This window comes from Ambystoma mexicanum, chromosome 13 (assembly GCF_040938575.1).
Source record: "Ambystoma mexicanum isolate Mex_15411 chromosome 13, UKY_AmexF1_1, whole genome shotgun sequence".
Classification (NCBI taxonomy): domain Eukaryota; kingdom Metazoa; phylum Chordata; class Amphibia; order Caudata; family Ambystomatidae; genus Ambystoma; species Ambystoma mexicanum.
In genome coordinates, this window is record NC_090938.1 from 357,594,267 (window position 1) to 357,613,791 (window position 19,525).

The 19,525-nt window shown below is 43.7% G+C and overlaps 24 non-coding genes across 24 annotated transcripts; 5 read left to right on the forward strand and 19 right to left on the reverse strand.

The window, feature by feature from the left end:
• Positions 1 to 222: 222 nt before the first annotated feature.
• TRNAI-UAU (transfer RNA isoleucine (anticodon UAU)) lies at positions 223 to 317 on the forward strand. Its single transcript has 2 exons — positions 223 to 260; positions 282 to 317. It is a non-coding gene; the product is annotated as a tRNA-Ile (tRNA).
• A 1,486-nt stretch (positions 318 to 1,803) lies between these two features.
• On the reverse strand, positions 1,804 to 1,875 carry TRNAT-CGU (transfer RNA threonine (anticodon CGU)). Its single transcript has one exon. It is a non-coding gene; the product is annotated as a tRNA-Thr (tRNA).
• A 546-nt stretch (positions 1,876 to 2,421) lies between these two features.
• TRNAS-GCU (transfer RNA serine (anticodon GCU)) lies at positions 2,422 to 2,503 on the reverse strand. The gene has a single exon. It is a non-coding gene; the product is annotated as a tRNA-Ser (tRNA).
• Positions 2,504 to 3,190: 687 nt separating this feature from the next.
• Positions 3,191 to 3,262, reverse strand: TRNAT-UGU (transfer RNA threonine (anticodon UGU)). Its single transcript has one exon. It is a non-coding gene; the product is annotated as a tRNA-Thr (tRNA).
• Positions 3,263 to 3,727: 465 nt separating this feature from the next.
• On the reverse strand, positions 3,728 to 3,804 carry TRNAS-GCU (transfer RNA serine (anticodon GCU)). The gene has a single exon. It is a non-coding gene; the product is annotated as a tRNA-Ser (tRNA).
• A 480-nt stretch (positions 3,805 to 4,284) lies between these two features.
• TRNAI-UAU (transfer RNA isoleucine (anticodon UAU)) lies at positions 4,285 to 4,379 on the forward strand. The gene is made up of 2 exons: positions 4,285 to 4,322; positions 4,344 to 4,379. It is a non-coding gene; the product is annotated as a tRNA-Ile (tRNA).
• Positions 4,380 to 5,865: 1,486 nt separating this feature from the next.
• TRNAT-CGU (transfer RNA threonine (anticodon CGU)) lies at positions 5,866 to 5,937 on the reverse strand. The gene has a single exon. It is a non-coding gene; the product is annotated as a tRNA-Thr (tRNA).
• Positions 5,938 to 6,483: 546 nt separating this feature from the next.
• Positions 6,484 to 6,565, reverse strand: TRNAS-GCU (transfer RNA serine (anticodon GCU)). The gene has a single exon. It is a non-coding gene; the product is annotated as a tRNA-Ser (tRNA).
• A 687-nt stretch (positions 6,566 to 7,252) lies between these two features.
• Positions 7,253 to 7,324, reverse strand: TRNAT-UGU (transfer RNA threonine (anticodon UGU)). Its single transcript has one exon. It is a non-coding gene; the product is annotated as a tRNA-Thr (tRNA).
• A 465-nt stretch (positions 7,325 to 7,789) lies between these two features.
• TRNAS-GCU (transfer RNA serine (anticodon GCU)) lies at positions 7,790 to 7,866 on the reverse strand. The gene has a single exon. It is a non-coding gene; the product is annotated as a tRNA-Ser (tRNA).
• Positions 7,867 to 8,346: 480 nt separating this feature from the next.
• TRNAI-UAU (transfer RNA isoleucine (anticodon UAU)) lies at positions 8,347 to 8,441 on the forward strand. Its single transcript has 2 exons — positions 8,347 to 8,384; positions 8,406 to 8,441. It is a non-coding gene; the product is annotated as a tRNA-Ile (tRNA).
• Positions 8,442 to 9,927: 1,486 nt separating this feature from the next.
• On the reverse strand, positions 9,928 to 9,999 carry TRNAT-CGU (transfer RNA threonine (anticodon CGU)). The gene has a single exon. It is a non-coding gene; the product is annotated as a tRNA-Thr (tRNA).
• Positions 10,000 to 10,545: 546 nt separating this feature from the next.
• TRNAS-GCU (transfer RNA serine (anticodon GCU)) lies at positions 10,546 to 10,627 on the reverse strand. The gene has a single exon. It is a non-coding gene; the product is annotated as a tRNA-Ser (tRNA).
• A 687-nt stretch (positions 10,628 to 11,314) lies between these two features.
• TRNAT-UGU (transfer RNA threonine (anticodon UGU)) lies at positions 11,315 to 11,386 on the reverse strand. Its single transcript has one exon. It is a non-coding gene; the product is annotated as a tRNA-Thr (tRNA).
• Positions 11,387 to 11,851: 465 nt separating this feature from the next.
• On the reverse strand, positions 11,852 to 11,928 carry TRNAS-GCU (transfer RNA serine (anticodon GCU)). The gene has a single exon. It is a non-coding gene; the product is annotated as a tRNA-Ser (tRNA).
• A 480-nt stretch (positions 11,929 to 12,408) lies between these two features.
• On the forward strand, positions 12,409 to 12,503 carry TRNAI-UAU (transfer RNA isoleucine (anticodon UAU)). The gene is made up of 2 exons: positions 12,409 to 12,446; positions 12,468 to 12,503. It is a non-coding gene; the product is annotated as a tRNA-Ile (tRNA).
• A 1,486-nt stretch (positions 12,504 to 13,989) lies between these two features.
• On the reverse strand, positions 13,990 to 14,061 carry TRNAT-CGU (transfer RNA threonine (anticodon CGU)). The gene has a single exon. It is a non-coding gene; the product is annotated as a tRNA-Thr (tRNA).
• A 546-nt stretch (positions 14,062 to 14,607) lies between these two features.
• Positions 14,608 to 14,689, reverse strand: TRNAS-GCU (transfer RNA serine (anticodon GCU)). Its single transcript has one exon. It is a non-coding gene; the product is annotated as a tRNA-Ser (tRNA).
• Positions 14,690 to 15,376: 687 nt separating this feature from the next.
• Positions 15,377 to 15,448, reverse strand: TRNAT-UGU (transfer RNA threonine (anticodon UGU)). Its single transcript has one exon. It is a non-coding gene; the product is annotated as a tRNA-Thr (tRNA).
• Positions 15,449 to 15,913: 465 nt separating this feature from the next.
• On the reverse strand, positions 15,914 to 15,990 carry TRNAS-GCU (transfer RNA serine (anticodon GCU)). Its single transcript has one exon. It is a non-coding gene; the product is annotated as a tRNA-Ser (tRNA).
• Positions 15,991 to 16,470: 480 nt separating this feature from the next.
• Positions 16,471 to 16,565, forward strand: TRNAI-UAU (transfer RNA isoleucine (anticodon UAU)). Its single transcript has 2 exons — positions 16,471 to 16,508; positions 16,530 to 16,565. It is a non-coding gene; the product is annotated as a tRNA-Ile (tRNA).
• A 1,486-nt stretch (positions 16,566 to 18,051) lies between these two features.
• Positions 18,052 to 18,123, reverse strand: TRNAT-CGU (transfer RNA threonine (anticodon CGU)). Its single transcript has one exon. It is a non-coding gene; the product is annotated as a tRNA-Thr (tRNA).
• Positions 18,124 to 18,669: 546 nt separating this feature from the next.
• On the reverse strand, positions 18,670 to 18,751 carry TRNAS-GCU (transfer RNA serine (anticodon GCU)). The gene has a single exon. It is a non-coding gene; the product is annotated as a tRNA-Ser (tRNA).
• Positions 18,752 to 19,438: 687 nt separating this feature from the next.
• On the reverse strand, positions 19,439 to 19,510 carry TRNAT-UGU (transfer RNA threonine (anticodon UGU)). Its single transcript has one exon. It is a non-coding gene; the product is annotated as a tRNA-Thr (tRNA).
• Positions 19,511 to 19,525: the final 15 nt, after the last annotated feature.

Genomic DNA, 19,525 nt, shown 5'->3' on the forward strand with positions numbered 1-19,525 from the left:
GACAAAAATGTAGAAGGGACATTTGACTGCACCATTGGCTGAACATCAGTGGCAAAGTGTATATCAGGCTAAAAGGTAAGCTCCAGTGGCACAATATGGGCACTACAAGGCACCCATAATTTGGTGTCAGCTAAAAAGACAATGCCAGAGCTTGTGGGTGCTTTTGTACACTTGTGTGTGTGTTTGTGGGTGTAGTTTCATGTCGAAAACCAAAACACAGCAGCTCCAGTGGCGCAATCGGTTAGCGCGCGGTACTTATACAGCAGTACATGCAGTGAGCAATGCCGAGGTTGTGAGTTCAAGCCTCACCTGGAGCAACTTTGGAACTTTTTACTAATTCACCTCAAAACTGAATTATTGAACCAATAAATGTTCTGGACATTTTTTGGTTCACCTCAAGGTTTCCTTGATTGTCAGTTAATGTTGTATGACAGCTCCTCTGCCTTTTAGACATGGAATACTCATTGCAAGTTATTTATGGGGTGTTTGCGCTTTAAATACAGCTACGGAGGGTTTTTGAAAATAGAACAGAAAATAAAAAATGTCAACTGTTATTATACTCCATTTTCTGCTGAGCACCACTTACGGAAGACATTTGTAAAGGTAGAAAAAGGGTTACTGGAGTAGGATCCAGGAGACAATATCAACTTACAAAGATTAATGTTGTCTATTTACTGCATTATCGCCTTTGAAGCAAACCTCTGAGAATAAATACCCTTTCACTAATCAGGCAGTCACTTTGATAAAATCAAGCAGAACAAGGATGCTGATAGGAACTCGCCTCATTTGCATATGGGCTAGGGCTTCTGGGAGCCATGAGAATTAGGAGTTGAAGGTTTTGCAGATCGAGATTGCTAAAGGGCTGGGCATTTGCACAGACCTCTCCATGCCTGATTGGTGCCGAAGGTTAGTTGCAAGTGGTCCCCTGCTCACCCTACCTTACACAGGGCCATGCCCAGTTAGGCCCCTCAGGGCTAGGCCCGGCAGGGCTAAGCCCGGCGTTTGTCAGGCGAAGTGCCTGGACCCCTGCTCCTCATACCTCAGAATCTGGTCTAGCTATTGCAGACATAGGGAATGGTGCTTATATCCCATTGACAGCGCCCACAAGCTGCATACTAATAGCCAATGATGTGTGAATGCGGTCAGGGTAGCAGACATATAGAACAATTGGGTGGGTTCGCTTCCGAACTGGATGCACAGGAGCAGGAGAGAATGGCTGTTGGCGATGTATGCAACTTGCTCTGCGTGAACACATCTACCGACCCCTTCCCCTACACACACGGGCACATACACACACACACACACATAGCCATTGGAGCTATGCAGAGCTAATCAGAAAGATTGGTAATCATTAGAACATGAAAGATATGTGTTAATTTTTTATTAAACTTGTGGACTCCCGCAGAAACGGAGGGACTCACATCTCTAATTGAGGCTTGCTTACCTCTATACAAATGTGTTTGCTGGCTGTCTTTCTTCAACTGGTATGTGCGGTTGTGTCTGTCTTTGTCTTTCAACACGCCTGGCACGTTTACATTATCAAAGAGATGATTGTATGGAGATGGGGAACACCCCTCCGTTGCATTGTGAACTTGAACAGTCTTTTCACCAAAGCAGCTACATGCGACATTGCAAGGTTTTTGTCAGTCTTTGCCTGAAAACATTAGGCCTTCCTCTCGAACTCTATTTCACTCCTTCTGTGGAAGACTTCAATTATGAGGATTTATCCCGTCATAAAAGGTTCTCTGTAGATGGTGCAACTCTGGCTTCTCTTCCCCGTGCTTTTTGAAAATAATCCGCCCGAGGCCCTGATGAGGTTTGAACTCATGACCCCTGGTTTACGAGACCAGTGCTCTGCCTCTGAGCTACAAGGCCACCTGCTGCTTGCTCACAGCCAACAACAGAAAGTGCAAAGAAACCATGGGTTATACCTAGGTAGATCTCCAGGCATATGAATTTCTGGTTGTGTAAAAATGGCTGTATATCTCTGCATGTGTTCAGTACGTCATCATACATCTGATTTGCGAAAGCGTGTGTGCTTATGTTGGTGATACATTGTCGGTATGCGTTTGAGTATGTACTTTTATGGGTATGTATGTATTGAGTAGGATGCTGAACAGGTTCATGAGTTTAGATAGCAGGTCAGAATGATGGCAAAAGGAACATGTAAAAGGCAGACAACTAAAAGAAAAAAGAATTTGGGATGTAAGCTTGGGAATTTACTAACTGCGCTGATTTTGGCTCCTATAATAGTAAAGAATGGAAACCTACGAGCAAAGTCTTTGACTAATTTCATTCTCCGCCTGCACCAATGAACTTATTTTTACATCTCTATTTCCATATCTGTACTCATTCCTGTCTTTCACAGGGAGGTTGAAAGACTTTGGTCTATGTTTAAATGCAGACTATAAAGAAAGAATACGACGAAGGTGGGATTCGAACCCACGCGTGCAGAGCACAATAGATTAGCAGTCCATCGCCTTAACCACTCGGCCACCTCGTCTGTTTGGGAACGGTGCTCGAGTCCCATGCTTAAAGAAGAGATAAAACAATGGTGGTGCAAAGTCAGTGAAAAATAGATCATGTTTGTCATAGTAGAAACAAGATCGTTGACTCGTTCTTCCTTACCCGGCCATTGATAGATAAACACATCAAGTTGAAGTTCAGAAAAATATAACAAGAGCTCCTGGAGGGTTCACAACACTAATCCAGAGGAAGGTGCTTGAGCTTCCGTATGGCACACCATTAGTAGTAAAACCAGCATAACGCAAGCTCCAGTTTCCCAGTGTTTGGCATCATTCAACGTTTCCAGCCAAGATCAAAGTTCAGATGCTGCTGCTTCCTGTGATGTCATTGAATTTAAATAGTGAGTGATGGCAATAACCCTTTTCCAATTAAATTTTGCCACATCAACGTCCCTGAAAATAGAGAAAGGCGTGCAACCCAGAACCGCTGTACTGTTCAATAGAGTAAGGGCTTCACCGTGATCATCTGCATCTGTCATCACAAGATTATCAAGGTCTTTTTCTTGAAGAAATTAGGTCCAGAAAGCCGACCTTCCCCACAGACTATTCAGACACCTTGCGCTTGTGGCTTTGTTATAGGCCCGAATCCATTGGTAAAAGGTTGCACAGGTACAATGTGCAATATCAGTTCCTATTCAACAATGTTCAAGAAAATTACCATTTGGAGGCCCTGATGAGGATCGAACTCACGACCCCTGGTTTACAAGACCAGTGCTCTGCCACTGAGCTACAGAGCCCCTCAGGTTATGACGCATAACAGCAACACAACGAGCACACAACATGATGTTTACTGGGTAGACATATTTGAAGGGTGTGTGAGAATGTATGTATATGATTGTGATTTGACCTGTTTTTTTCTGGCCGATTTTTTGAGGAGCAGCTAATTTGTGCGTATTCCGCACAATTTTAGGGTGACTAATGAGGAGATGTGATGCGTGAAAGTTGAAAAAAACATGTACATGGCAGCAGAGAGACAATATGGATATTACCTTTGCTTTTTTAAATTTCTATCCGGATTCTGGCTCAAAGGGTAGTCAAGCACAGCAGATTGCATTCCTGCCAGTAACACGACAACCTTGTTTGTGTCCTTCTTAATCAACTAACATGCATGTTTTCACTTTTGTCTGTATGTTCTTTGAAAGCCAATGGCAATGGTGCTTAGAGCAATGCAGATGTTTAAAAAAGATTTCAAAAGTTAAAATCGACGAAGGTGGGATTCGAACCCACGCGTGTACAGCAGATTAGCAGTCCATCGCCTTAACCACTCGGCCACCTCGTCTACAGGGATTATGTTAGGCATTCAAGTCTTTACAGGTAATAACACAAACATCTTCAAAATAGAACCACAATGCGTTCCTTGTTGAGGTACATCCAGCCGTTTGCAGGAAAACTGCCTCACTTGCTGTTGAGAAAAATTCATCAAAGTCCTGGGGTGTTTATAGGCATCGCCAAGATGACATTGGGAGGTGTTTCAATTGACACGTGTTGAATATGAGGAAGAGCATCATGCTGGCTCCAGTGGCACTGCCTGCAACATGACAAAAATGTAGAAGGGACATTTGACTGCACCATTGGCTGAACATCAGTGGCAAAGTGTATATCAGGCTAAAAGGTAAGCTCCAGTGGCACAATATGGGCACTACAAGGCACCCATAATTTGGTGTCAGCTAAAAAGACAATGCCAGAGCTTGTGGGTGCTTTTGTACACTTGTGTGTGTGTTTGTGGGTGTAGTTTCATGTCGAAAACCAAAACACAGCAGCTCCAGTGGCGCAATCGGTTAGCGCGCGGTACTTATACAGCAGTACATGCAGTGAGCAATGCCGAGGTTGTGAGTTCAAGCCTCACCTGGAGCAACTTTGGAACTTTTTACTAATTCACCTCAAAACTGAATTATTGAACCAATAAATGTTCTGGACATTTTTTGGTTCACCTCAAGGTTTCCTTGATTGTCAGTTAATGTTGTATGACAGCTCCTCTGCCTTTTAGACATGGAATACTCATTGCAAGTTATTTATGGGGTGTTTGCGCTTTAAATACAGCTACGGAGGGTTTTTGAAAATAGAACAGAAAATAAAAAATGTCAACTGTTATTATACTCCATTTTCTGCTGAGCACCACTTACGGAAGACATTTGTAAAGGTAGAAAAAGGGTTACTGGAGTAGGATCCAGGAGACAATATCAACTTACAAAGATTAATGTTGTCTATTTACTGCATTATCGCCTTTGAAGCAAACCTCTGAGAATAAATACCCTTTCACTAATCAGGCAGTCACTTTGATAAAATCAAGCAGAACAAGGATGCTGATAGGAACTCGCCTCATTTGCATATGGGCTAGGGCTTCTGGGAGCCATGAGAATTAGGAGTTGAAGGTTTTGCAGATCGAGATTGCTAAAGGGCTGGGCATTTGCACAGACCTCTCCATGCCTGATTGGTGCCGAAGGTTAGTTGCAAGTGGTCCCCTGCTCACCCTACCTTACACAGGGCCATGCCCAGTTAGGCCCCTCAGGGCTAGGCCCGGCAGGGCTAAGCCCGGCGTTTGTCAGGCGAAGTGCCTGGACCCCTGCTCCTCATACCTCAGAATCTGGTCTAGCTATTGCAGACATGGGGAATGGTGCTTATATCCCATTGACAGCGCCCACAAGCTGCATACTAATAGCCAATGATGTGTGAATGCGGTCAGGGTAGCAGACATATAGAACAATTGGGTGGGTTCGCTTCCGAACTGGATGCACAGGAGCAGGAGAGAATGGCTGTTGGCGATGTATGCAACTTGCTCTGCGTGAACACATCTACCGACCCCTTCCCCTACACACACGGGCACATACACACACACACACACATAGCCATTGGAGCTATGCAGAGCTAATCAGAAAGATTGGTAATCATTAGAACATGAAAGATATGTGTTCATTTTTTATTAAACTTGTGGACTCCCGCAGAAACGGAGGGACTCACATCTCTAATTGAGGCTTGCTTACCTCTATACAAATGTGTTTGCTGGCTGTCTTTCTTCAACTGGTATGTGCGGTTGTGTCTGTCTTTGTCTTTCAACACGCCTGGCACGTTTACATTATCAAAGAGATGATTGTATGGAGATGGGGAACACCCCTCCGTTGCATTGTGAACTTGAACAGTCTTTTCACCAAAGCAGCTACATGCGACATTGCAAGGTTTTTGTCAGTCTTTGCCTGAAAACATTAGGCCTTCCTCTCGAACTCTATTTCACTCCTTCTGTGGAAGACTTCAATTATGAGGATTTATCCCGTCATAAAAGGTTCTCTGTAGATGGTGCAACTCTGGCTTCTCTTCCCCGTGCTTTTTGAAAATAATCCGCCCGAGGCCCTGATGAGGTTTGAACTCATGACCCCTGGTTTACGAGACCAGTGCTCTGCCTCTGAGCTACAAGGCCACCTGCTGCTTGCTCACAGCCAACAACAGAAAGTGCAAAGAAACCATGGGTTATACCTAGGTAGATCTCCAGGCATATGAATTTCTGGTTGTGTAAAAATGGCTGTATATCTCTGCATGTGTTCAGTACGTCATCATACATCTGATTTGCAAAAGCGTGTGTGCTTATGTTGGTGATACATTGTCGGTATGCGTTTGAGTATGTACTTTTACGGGTATGTATGTATTGAGTAGGATGCTGAACAGGTTCATGAGTTTAGATAGCAGGTCAGAATGATGGCAAAAGGAACATGTAAAAGGCAGACAACTAAAAGAAAAAAGAATTTGGGATGTAAGCTTGGGAATTTACTAACTGCGCTGATTTTGGCTCCTATAATAGTAAAGAATGGAAACCTACGAGGAAAGTCTTTGACTAATTTCATTCTCCGCCTGCACCAATGAACTTATTTTTACATCTCTATTTCCATATCTGTACTCATTCCTGTCTTTCACAGGGAGGTTGAAAGACTTTGGTCTATGTTTAAATGCAGACTATAAAGAAAAAATACGACGAAGGTGGGATTCGAACCCACGCGTGCAGAGCACAATGGATTAGCAGTCCATCGCCTTAACCACTCGGCCACCTCGTCTGTTTGGGAACGGTGCTCGAGTCCCATGCTTAAAGAAGAGATAAAACAATGGTGGTGCAAAGTCAGTGAAAAATAGATCATGTTTGTCATAGTAGAAACAAGATCGTTGACTCGTTCTTCCTTACCCGGCCATTGATAGATAAACACATCAAGTTGAAGTTCAGAAAAATATAACAAGAGCTCCTGGAGGGTTCACAACACTAATCCAGAGGAAGGTGCTTGAGCTTCCGTATGGCACACCATTAGTAGTAAAACCAGCATAACGCAAGCTCCAGTTTCCCAGTGTTTGGCATCATTCAACGTTTCCAGCCAAGATCAAAGTTCAGATGCTGCTGCTTCCTGTGATGTCATTGAATTTAAATAGTGAGTGATGGCAATAACCCTTTTCCAATTAAATTTTGCCACATCAACGTCCCTGAAAATAGAGAAAGGCGTGCAACCCAGAACCGCTGTACTGTTCAATAGAGTAAGGGCTTCACCGTGATCATCTGCATCTGTCATCACAAGATTATCAAGGTCTTTTTCTTGAAGAAATTAGGTCCAGAAAGCCGACCTTCCCCACAGACTATTCAGACACCTTGCGCTTGTGGCTTTGTTATAGGCCCGAATCCATTGGTAAAAGGTTGCACAGGTACAATGTGCAATATCAGTTCCTATTCAACAATGTTCAAGAAAATTACCATTTGGAGGCCCTGATGAGGATCGAACTCACGACCCCTGGTTTACAAGACCAGTGCTCTGCCACTGAGCTACAGAGCCCCTCAGGTTATGACGCATAACAGCAACACAACGAGCACACAACATGATGTTTACTGGGTAGACATATTTGAAGGGTGTGTGAGAATGTATGTATATGATTGTGATTTGACCTGTTTTTTTCTGGCCGATTTTTTGAGGAGCAGCTAATTTGTGCGTATTCCGCGCAATTTTAGGGTGACTAATGAGGAGATGTGATGCGTGAAAGTTGAAAAAAACATGTACATGGCAGCAGAGAGACAATATGGATATTACCTTTGCTTTTTTAAATTTCTATCCGGATTCTGGCTCAAAGGGTAGTCAAGCACAGCAGATTGCATTCCTGCCAGTAACACGACAACCTTGTTTGTGTCCTTCTTAATCAACTAACATGCATATTTTCACTTTTGTCTGTATGTTCTTTGAAAGCCAATAGCAATGGTGCTTAGAGCAATGCAGATGTTTAAAAAAGATTTCAAAAGTTAAAATCGACGAAGGTGGGATTCGAACCCACGCGTGTACAGCAGATTAGCAGTCCATCGCCTTAACCACTCGGCCACCTCGTCTACAGGGATTATGTTAGGCATTCAAGTCTTTACAGGTAATAACACAAACATCTTCAAAATAGAACCACAATGCGTTCCTTGTTGAGGTACATCCAGCCGTTTGCAGGAAAACTGCCTCACTTGCTGTTGAGAAAAATTCATCAAAGTCCTGGGGTGTTTATAGGCATCGCCAAGATGACATTGGGAGGTGTTTCAATTGACACGTGTTGAATATGAGGAAGAGCATCATGCTGGCTCCAGTGGCACTGCCTGCAGCATGACAAAAATGTAGAAGGGACATTTGACTGCACCATTGGCTGAACATCAGTGGCAAAGTGTATATCAGGCTAAAAGGTAAGCTCCAGTGGCACAATATGGGCACTACAAGGCACCCATAATTTGGTGTCAGCTAAAAAGACAATGCCAGAGCTTGTGGGTGCTTTTGTACACTTGTGTGTGTGTTTGTGGGTGTAGTTTCATGTCGAAAACCAAAACACAGCAGCTCCAGTGGCGCAATCGGTTAGCGCGCGGTACTTATACAGCAGTACATGCAGTGAGCAATGCCGAGGTTGTGAGTTCAAGCCTCACCTGGAGCAACTTTGGAACTTTTTACTAATTCACCTCAAAACTGAATTATTGAACCAATACATGTTCTGGACATTTTTTGGTTCACCTCAAGGTTTCCTTGATTGTCAGTTAATGTTGTATGACAGCTCCTCTGCCTTTTAGACATGGAATACTCATTGCAAGTTATTTATGGGGTGTTTGCGCTTTAAATACAGCTACGGAGGGTTTTTGAAAATAGAACAGAAAATAAAAAATGTCAACTGTTATTATACTCCATTTTCTGCTGAGCACCACTTACGGAAGACATTTGTAAAGGTAGAAAAAGGGTTACTGGAGTAGGATCCAGGAGACAATATCAACTTACAAAGATTAATGTTGTCTATTTACTGCATTATCGCCTTTGAAGCAAACCTCTGAGAATAAATACCCTTTCACTAATCAGGCAGTCACTTTGATAAAATCAAGCAGAACAAGGATGCTGATAGGAACTCGCCTCATTTGCATATGGGCTAGGGCTTCTGGGAGCCATGAGAATTAGGAGTTGAAGGTTTTGCAGATCGAGATTGCTAAAGGGCTGGGCATTTGCACAGACCTCTCCATGCCTGATTGGTGCCGAAGGTTAGTTGCAAGTGGTCCCCTGCTCACCCTACCTTACACAGGGCCATGCCCAGTTAGGCCCCTCAGGGCTAGGCCCGGCAGGGCTAAGCCCGGCGTTTGTCAGGCGAAGTGCCTGGACCCCTGCTCCTCATACCTCAGAATCTGGTCTAGCTATTGCAGACATGGGGAATGGTGCTTATATCCCATTGACAGCGCCCACAAGCTGCATACTAATAGCCAATGATGTGTGAATGCGGTCAGGGTAGCAGACATATAGAACAATTGGGTGGGTTCGCTTCCGAACTGGATGCACAGGAGCAGGAGAGAATGGCTGTTGGCGATGTATGCAACTTGCTCTGCGTGAACACATCTACCGACCCCTTCCCCTACACACACGGGCACATACACACACACACACACATAGCCATTGGAGCTATGCAGAGCTAATCAGAAAGATTGGTAATCATTAGAACATGAAAGATATGTGTTCATTTTTTATTAAACTTGTGGACTCCCGCAGAAACGGAGGGACTCACATCTCTAATTGAGGCTTGCTTACCTCTATACAAATGTGTTTGCTGGCTGTCTTTCTTCAACTGGTATGTGCGGTTGTGTCTGTCTTTGTCTTTCAACACGCCTGGCACGTTTACATTATCAAAGAGATGATTGTATGGAGATGGGGAACACCCCTCCGTTGCATTGTGAACTTGAACAGTCTTTTCACCAAAGCAGCTACATGCGACATTGCAAGGTTTTTGTCAGTCTTTGCCTGAAAACATTAGGCCTTCCTCTCGAACTCTATTTCACTCCTTCTGTGGAAGACTTCAATTATGAGGATTTATCCCGTCATAAAAGGTTCTCTGTAGATGGTGCAACTCTGGCTTCTCTTCCCCGTGCTTTTTGAAAATAATCCGCCCGAGGCCCTGATGAGGTTTGAACTCATGACCCCTGGTTTACGAGACCAGTGCTCTGCCTCTGGGCTACAAGGCCACCTGCTGCTTGCTCACAGCCAACAACAGAAAGTGCAAAGAAACCATGGGTTATACCTAGGTAGATCTCCAGGCATATGAATTTCTGGTTGTGTAAAAATGGCTGTATATCTCTGCATGTGTTCAGTACGTCATCATACATCTGATTTGCGAAAGCGTGTGTGCTTATGTTGGTGATACATTGTCGGTATGCGTTTGAGTATGTACTTTTACGGGTATGTATGTATTGAGTAGGATGCTGAACAGGTTCATGAGTTTAGATAGCAGGTCAGAATGATGGCAAAAGGAACATGTAAAAGGCAGACAACTAAAAGAAAAAAGAATTTGGGATGTAAGCTTGGGAATTTACTAACTGCGCTGATTTTGGCTCCTATAATAGTAAAGAATGGAAACCTACGAGGAAAGTCTTTGACTAATTTCATTCTCCGCCTGCACCAATGAACTTATTTTTACATCTCTATTTCCATATCTGTACTCATTCCTGTCTTTCACAGGGAGGTTGAAAGACTTTGGTCTATGTTTAAATGCAGACTATAAAGAAAAAATACGACGAAGGTGGGATTCGAACCCACGCGTGCAGAGCACAATGGATTAGCAGTCCATCGCCTTAACCACTCGGCCACCTCGTCTGTTTGGGAACAGTGCTCGAGTCCCATGCTTAAAGAAGAGATAAAACAATGGTGGTGCAAAGTCAGTGAAAAATAGATCATGTTTGTCATAGTAGAAACAAGATCGTTGACTCGTTCTTCCTTACCCGGCCATTGATAGATAAACACATCAAGTTGAAGTTCAGAAAAATATAACAAGAGCTCCTGGAGGGTTCACAACACTAATCCAGAGGAAGGTGCTTGAGCTTCCGTATGGCACACCATTAGTAGTAAAACCAGCATAACGCAAGCTCCAGTTTCCCAGTGTTTGGCATCATTCAACGTTTCCAGCCAAGATCAAAGTTCAGATGCTGCTGCTTCCTGTGATGTCATTGAATTTAAATAGTGAGTGATGGCAATAACCCTTTTCCAATTAAATTTTGCCACATCAACGTCCCTGAAAATAGAGAAAGGCGTGCAACCCAGAACCGCTGTACTGTTCAATAGAGTAAGGGCTTCACCGTGATCATCTGCATCTGTCATCACAAGATTATCAAGGTCTTTTTCTTGAAGAAATTAGGTCCAGAAAGCCGACCTTCCCCACAGACTATTCAGACACCTTGCGCTTGTGGCTTTGTTATAGGCCCGAATCCATTGGTAAAAGGTTGCACAGGTACAATGTGCAATATCAGTTCCTATTCAACAATGTTCAAGAAAATTACCATTTGGAGGCCCTGATGAGGATCGAACTCACGACCCCTGGTTTACAAGACCAGTGCTCTGCCACTGAGCTACAGAGCCCCTCAGGTTATGACGCATAACAGCAACACAACGAGCACACAACATGATGTTTACTGGGTAGACATATTTGAAGGGTGTGTGAGAATGTATGTATATGATTGTGATTTGACCTGTTTTTTTCTGGCCGATTTTTTGAGGAGCAGCTAATTTGTGCGTATTCCGCGCAATTTTAGGGTGACTAATGAGGAGATGTGATGCGTGAAAGTTGAAAAAAACATGTACATGGCAGCAGAGAGACAATATGGATATTACCTTTGCTTTTTTAAATTTCTATCCGGATTCTGGCTCAAAGGGTAGTCAAGCACAGCAGATTGCATTCCTGCCAGTAACACGACAACCTTGTTTGTGTCCTTCTTAATCAACTAACATGCATATTTTCACTTTTGTCTGTATGTTCTTTGAAAGCCAATGGCAATGGTGCTTAGAGCAATGCAGATGTTTAAAAAAGATTTCAAAAGTTAAAATCGACGAAGGTGGGATTCGAACCCACGCGTGTACAGCAGATTAGCAGTCCATCGCCTTAACCACTCGGCCACCTCGTCTACAGGGATTATGTTAGGCATTCAAGTCTTTACAGGTAATAACACAAACATCTTCAAAATAGAACCACAATGCGTTCCTTGTTGAGGTACATCCAGCCGTTTGCAGGAAAACTGCCTCACTTGCTGTTGAGAAAAATTCATCAAAGTCCTGGGGTGTTTATAGGCATCGCCAAGATGACATTGGGAGGTGTTTCAATTGACACGTGTTGAATATGAGGAAGAGCATCATGCTGGCTCCAGTGGCACTGCCTGCAGCATGACAAAAATGTAGAAGGGACATTTGACTGCACCATTGGCTGAACATCAGTGGCAAAGTGTATATCAGGCTAAAAGGTAAGCTCCAGTGGCACAATATGGGCACTACAAGGCACCCATAATTTGGTGTCAGCTAAAAAGACAATGCCAGAGCTTGTGGGTGCTTTTGTACACTTGTGTGTGTGTTTGTGGGTGTAGTTTCATGTCGAAAACCAAAACACAGCAGCTCCAGTGGCGCAATCGGTTAGCGCGCGGTACTTATACAGCAGTACATGCAGTGAGCAATGCCGAGGTTGTGAGTTCAAGCCTCACCTGGAGCAACTTTGGAACTTTTTACTAATTCACCTCAAAACTGAATTATTGAACCAATACATGTTCTGGACATTTTTTGGTTCACCTCAAGGTTTCCTTGATTGTCAGTTAATGTTGTATGACAGCTCCTCTGCCTTTTAGACATGGAATACTCATTGCAAGTTATTTATGGGGTGTTTGCGCTTTAAATACAGCTACGGAGGGTTTTTGAAAATAGAACAGAAAATAAAAAATGTCAACTGTTATTATACTCCATTTTCTGCTGAGCACCACTTACGGAAGACATTTGTAAAGGTAGAAAAAGGGTTACTGGAGTAGGATCCAGGAGACAATATCAACTTACAAAGATTAATGTTGTCTATTTACTGCATTATCGCCTTTGAAGCAAACCTCTGAGAATAAATACCCTTTCACTAATCAGGCAGTCACTTTGATAAAATCAAGCAGAACAAGGATGCTGATAGGAACTCGCCTCATTTGCATATGGGCTAGGGCTTCTGGGAGCCATGAGAATTAGGAGTTGAAGGTTTTGCAGATCGAGATTGCTAAAGGGCTGGGCATTTGCACAGACCTCTCCATGCCTGATTGGTGCCGAAGGTTAGTTGCAAGTGGTCCCCTGCTCACCCTACCTTACACAGGGCCATGCCCAGTTAGGCCCCTCAGGGCTAGGCCCGGCAGGGCTAAGCCCGGCGTTTGTCAGGCGAAGTGCCTGGACCCCTGCTCCTCATACCTCAGAATTTGGTCTAGCTATTGCAGACATGGGGAATGGTGCTTATATCCCATTGACAGCGCCCACAAGCTGCATACTAATAGCCAATGATGTGTGAATGCGGTCAGGGTAGCAGACATATAGAACAATTGGGTGGGTTCGCTTCCGAACTGGATGCACAGGAGCAGGAGAGAATGGCTGTTGGCGATGTATGCAACTTGCTCTGCGTGAACACATCTACCGACCCCTTCCCCTACACACACGGGCACATACACACACACACACACATAGCCATTGGAGCTATGCAGAGCTAATCAGAAAGATTGGTAATCATTAGAACATGAAAGATATGTGTTCATTTTTTATTAAACTTGTGGACTCCCGCAGAAACGGAGGGACTCACATCTCTAATTGAGGCTTGCTTACCTCTATACAAGTGTGTTTGCTGGCTGTCTTTCTTCAACTGGTATGTGCGGTTGTGTCTGTCTTTGTCTTTCAACACGCCTGGCACGTTTACATTATCAAAGAGATGATTGTATGGAGATGGGGAACACCCCTCCGTTGCATTGTGAACTTGAACAGTCTTTTCACCAAAGCAGCTACATGCGACATTGCAAGGTTTTTGTCAGTCTTTGCCTGAAAACATTAGGCCTTCCTCTCGAACTCTATTTCACTCCTTCTGTGGAAGACTTCAATTATGTGGATTTATCCCGTCATAAAAGGTTCTCTGTAGATGGTGCAACTCTGGCTTCTCTTCCCCGTGCTTTTTGAAAATAATCCGCCCGAGGCCCTGATGAGGTTTGAACTCATGACCCCTGGTTTACGAGACCAGTGCTCTGCCTCTGAGCTACAAGGCCACCTGCTGCTTGCTCACAGCCAACAACAGAAAGTGCAAAGAAACCATGGGTTATACCTAGGTAGATCTCCAGGCATATGAATTTCTGGTTGTGTAAAAATGGCTGTATATCTCTGCATGTGTTCAGTACGTCATCATACATCTGATTTGCGAAAGCGTGTGTGCTTATGTTGGTGATACATTGTCGGTATGCGTTTGAGTATGTACTTTTACGGGTATGTATGTATTGAGTAGGATGCTGAACAGGTTCATGAGTTTAGATAGCAGGTCAGAATGATGGCAAAAGGAACATGTAAAAGGCAGACAACTAAAAGAAAAAAGAATTTGGGATGTAAGCTTGGGAATTTACTAACTGCGCTGATTTTGGCTCCTATAATAGTAAAGAATGGAAACCTACGAGGAAAGTCTTTGACTAATTTCATTCTCCGCCTGCACCAATGAACTTATTTTTACATCTCTATTTCCATATCTGTACTCATTCCTGTCTTTCACAGGGAGGTTGAAAGACTTTGGTCTATGTTTAAATGCAGACTATAAAGAAAGAATACGACGAAGGTGGGATTCGAACCCACGCGTGCAGAGCACAATGGATTAGCAGTCCATCGCCTTAACCACTCGGCCACCTCGTCTGTTTGGGAACGGTGCTCGAGTCCCATGCTTAAAGAAGAGATAAAACAATGGTGGTGCAAAGTCAGTGAAAAATAGATCATGTTTGTCATAGTAGAAACAAGATCGTTGACTCGTTCTTCCTTACCCGGCCATTGATAGATAAACACATCAAGTTGAAGTTCAGAAAAATATAACAAGAGCTCCTGGAGGGTTCACAACACTAATCCAGAGGAAGGTGCTTGAGCTTCCGTATGGCACACCATTAGTAGTAAAACCAGCATAACGCAAGCTCCAGTTTCCCAGTGTTTGGCATCATTCAACGTTTCCAGCCAAGATCAAAGTTCAGATGCTGCTGCTTCCTGTGATGTCATTGAATTTAAATGGTGAGTGATGGCAATAACCCTTTTCCAATTAAATTTTGCCACATCAACGTCCCTGAAAATAGAGAAAGGCGTGCAACCCAGAACCGCTGTACTGTTCAATAGAGTAAGGGCTTCACCGTGATCATCTGCATCTGTCATCACAAGATTATCAAGGTCTTTTTCTTGAAGAAATTAGGTCCAGAAAGCCGACCTTCCCCACAGACTATTCAGACACCTTGCGCTTGTGGCTTTGTTATAGGCCCGAATCCATTGGTAAAAGGTTGCACAGGTACAATGTGCAATATCAGTTCCTATTCAACAATGTTCAAGAAAATTACCATTTGGAGGCCCTGATGAGGATCGAACTCACGACCCCTGGTTTACAAGACCAGTGCTCTGCCACTGAGCTACAGAGCCCCTCAGGTTATGACGCATAACAGCAACACAACGAGCACACAACATGATGTTTACTGGGTAGACATATTTGAAGGGTGTGTGAGAATGTATGTATATGATTGTGATTTGACCTGTTTTTTTCTGGCCGATTTTTTGAGGAGCAGCTAATTTGTGCGTATTCCGCACAATTTTAGGGTGACTAATGAGGAGATGTGATGCGTGAAAGTTGAAAAAAACATGTACATGGCAGCAGAGAGACAATATGGATATTACCTTTGCTTTTTTAAATTTCTATCCGGATTCTGGCTCAAAGGGTAGTCAAGCACAGCAGATTGCATTCCTGCCAGTAACACGACAACCTTGTTTGTGTCCTTCTTAATCAACTAACATGCATATTTTCACTTTTGTCTGTATGTTCTTTGAAAGCCAATGGCAATGGTGCTTAGAGCAATGCAGATGTTTAAAAAAGATTTCAAAAGTTAAAATCGACGAAGGTGGGATTCGAACCCACGCGTGTACAGCAGATTAGCAGTCCATCGCCTTAACCACTCGGCCACCTCGTCTACAGGGATTATGTTAGGCATTCAAGTCTTTACAGGTAATAACACAAACATCTTCAAAATAGAACCACAATGCGTTCCTTGTTGAGGTACATCCAGCCGTTTGCAGGAAAACTGCCTCACTTGCTGTTGAGAAAAATTCATCAAAGTCCTGGGGTGTTTATAGGCATCGCCAAGATGACATTGGGAGGTGTTTCAATTGACACGTGTTGAATATGAGGAAGAGCATCATGCTGGCTCGAGTGGCACTGCCTGCAGCATGACAAAAATGTAGAAGGGACATTTGACTGCACCATTGGCTGAACATCAGTGGCAAAGTGTATATCAGGCTAAAAGGTAAGCTCCAGTGGCACAATATGGGCACTACAAGGCACCCATAATTTGGTGTCAGCTAAAAAGACAATGCCAGAGCTTGTGGGTGCTTTTGTACACTTGTGTGTGTGTTTGTGGGTGTAGTTTCATGTCGAAAACCAAAACACAGCAGCTCCAGTGGCGCAATCGGTTAGCGCGAAGTACTTATACAGCAGTACATGCAGTGAGCAATGCCGAGGTTGTGAGTTCAAGCCTCACCTGGAGCAACTTTGGAACTTTTTACTAATTCACCTCAAAACTGAATTATTGAACCAATAAATGTTCTGGACATTTTTTGGTTCACCTCAAGGTTTCCTTGATTGTCAGTTAATGTTGTATGACAGCTCCTCTGCCTTTTAGACATGGAATACTCATTGCAAGTTATTTATGGGGTGTTTGCGCTTTAAATACAGCTACGGAGGGTTTTTGAAAATAGAACAGAAAATAAAAAATGTCAACTGTTATTATACTCCATTTTCTGCTGAGCACCACTTACGGAAGACATTTGTAAAGGTAGAAAAAGGGTTACTGGAGTAGGATCCAGGAGACAATATCAACTTACAAAGATTAATGTTGTCTATTTACTGCATTATCGCCTTTGAAGCAAACCTCTGAGAATAAATACCCTTTCACTAATCAGGCAGTCACTTTGATAAAATCAAGCAGAACAAGGATGCTGATAGGAACTCGCCTCATTTGCATATGGGCTAGGGCTTCTGGGAGCCATGAGAATTAGGAGTTGAAGGTTTTGCAGATCGAGATTGCTAAAGGGCTGGGCATTTGCACAGACCTCTCCATGCCTGATTGGTGCCGAAGGTTAGTTGCAAGTGGTCCCCTGCTCACCCTACCTTACACAGGGCCATGCCCAGTTAGGCCCCTCAGGGCTAGGCCCGGCAGGGCTAAGCCCGGCGTTTGTCAGGCGAAGTGCCTGGACCCCTGCTCCTCATACCTCAGAATCTGGTCTAGCTATTGCAGACATAGGGAATGGTGCTTATATCCCATTGACAGCGCCCACAAGCTGCATACTAATAGCCAATGATGTGTGAATGCGGTCAGGGTAGCAGACATATAGAACAATTGGGTGGGTTCGCTTCCGAACTGGATGCACAGGAGCAGGAGAGAATGGCTGTTGGCGATGTATGCAACTTGCTCTGCGTGAACACATCTACCGACCCCTTCCCCTACACACACGGGCACATACACACACACACACACATAGCCATTGGAGCTATGCAGAGCTAATCAGAAAGATTGGTAATCATTAGAACATGAAAGATATGTGTTAATTTTTTATTAAACTTGTGGACTCCCGCAGAAACGGAGGGACTCACATCTCTAATTGAGGCTTGCTTACCTCTATACAAATGTGTTTGCTGGCTGTCTTTCTTCAACTGGTATGTGCGGTTGTGTCTGTCTTTGTCTTTCAACACGCCTGGCACGTTTACATTATCAAAGAGATGATTGTATGGAGATGGGGAACACCCCTCCGTTGCATTGTGAACTTGAACAGTCTTTTCACCAAAGCAGCTACATGCGACATTGCAAGGTTTTTGTCAGTCTTTGCCTGAAAACATTAGGCCTTCCTCTCGAACTCTATTTCACTCCTTCTGTGGAAGACTTCAATTATGAGGATTTATCCCGTCATAAAAGGTTCTCTGTAGATGGTGCAACTCTGGCTTCTCTTCCCCGTGCTTTTTGAAAATAATCCGCCCGAGGCCCTGATGAGGTTTGAACTCATGACCCCTGGTTTACGAGACCAGTGCTCTGCCTCTGAGCTACAAGGCCACCTGCTGCTTGCTCACAGCCAACAACAGAAAGTGCAAAGAAACCATGGGTTATACCTAGGTAGATCTCCAGGCATATGAATTTCTGGTTGTGTAAAAATGGCTGTATATCTCTGCATGTGTTCAGTACGTCATCATACATCTGATTTGCGAAAGCGTGTGTGCTTATGTTGGTGATACATTGTCGGTATGCGTTTGAGTATGTACTTTTATGGGTATGTATGTATTGAGTAGGATGCTGAACAGGTTCATGAGTTTAGATAGCAGGTCAGAATGATGGCAAAAGGAACATGTAAAAGGCAGACAACTAAAAGAAAAAAGAATTTGGGATGTAAGCTTGGGAATTTACTAACTGCGCTGATTTTGGCTCCTATAATAGTAAAGAATGGAAACCTACGAGGAAAGTCTTTGACTAATTTCATTCTCCGCCTGCACCAATGAACTTATTTTTACATCTCTATTTCCATATCTGTACTCATTCCTGTCTTTCACAGGGAGGTTGAAAGACTTTGGTCTATGTTTAAATGCAGACTATAAAGAAAGAATACGACGAAGGTGGGATTCGAACCCACGCGTGCAGAGCACAATGGATTAGCAGTCCATCGCCTTAACCACTCGGCCACCTCGTCTGTTTGGGAACGGTGCTCGAGTCCCATGCTTAAAGAAGAGATAAAACAATGGTGGTTCAAAGTCAGTGAAAAATAGATCATGTTTGTCATAGTAGAAACAAGATCGTTGACTCGTTCTTCCTTACCCGGCCATTGATAGATAAACACATCAAGTTGAAGTTCAGAAAAATATAACAAGAGCTCCTGGAGGGTTCACAACACTAATCCAGAGGAAGGTGCTTGAGCTTCCGTATGGCACACCATTAGTAGTAAAACCAGCATAACGCAAGCTCCAGTTTCCCAGTGTTTGGCATCATTCAACGTTTCCAGCCAAGATCAAAGTTCAGATGCTGCTGCTTCCTGTGATGTCATTGAATTTAAATAGTGAGTGATGGCAATAACCCTTTTCCAATTAAATTTTGCCACATCAACGTCCCTGAAAATAGAGAAAGGCGTGCAACCCAGAACCGCTGTACTGTTCAATAGAGTAAGGGCTTCACCGTGATCATCTGCATCTGTCATCACAAGATTATCAAGGTCTTTTTCTTGAAGAAATTAGGTCCAGAAAGCCGACCTTCCCCACAGACTATTCAGACACCTTGCGCTTGTGGCTTTGTTATAGGCCCGAATCCATTGGTAAAAGGTTGCACAGGTACAATGTGCAATATCAGTTCCTATTCAACAATGTTCAAGAAAATTACCATTTGGAGGCCCTGATGAGGATCGAACTCACGACCCCTGGTTTACAAGACCAGTGCTCTGCCACTGAGCTACAGAGCCCCTCAGGTTATGACG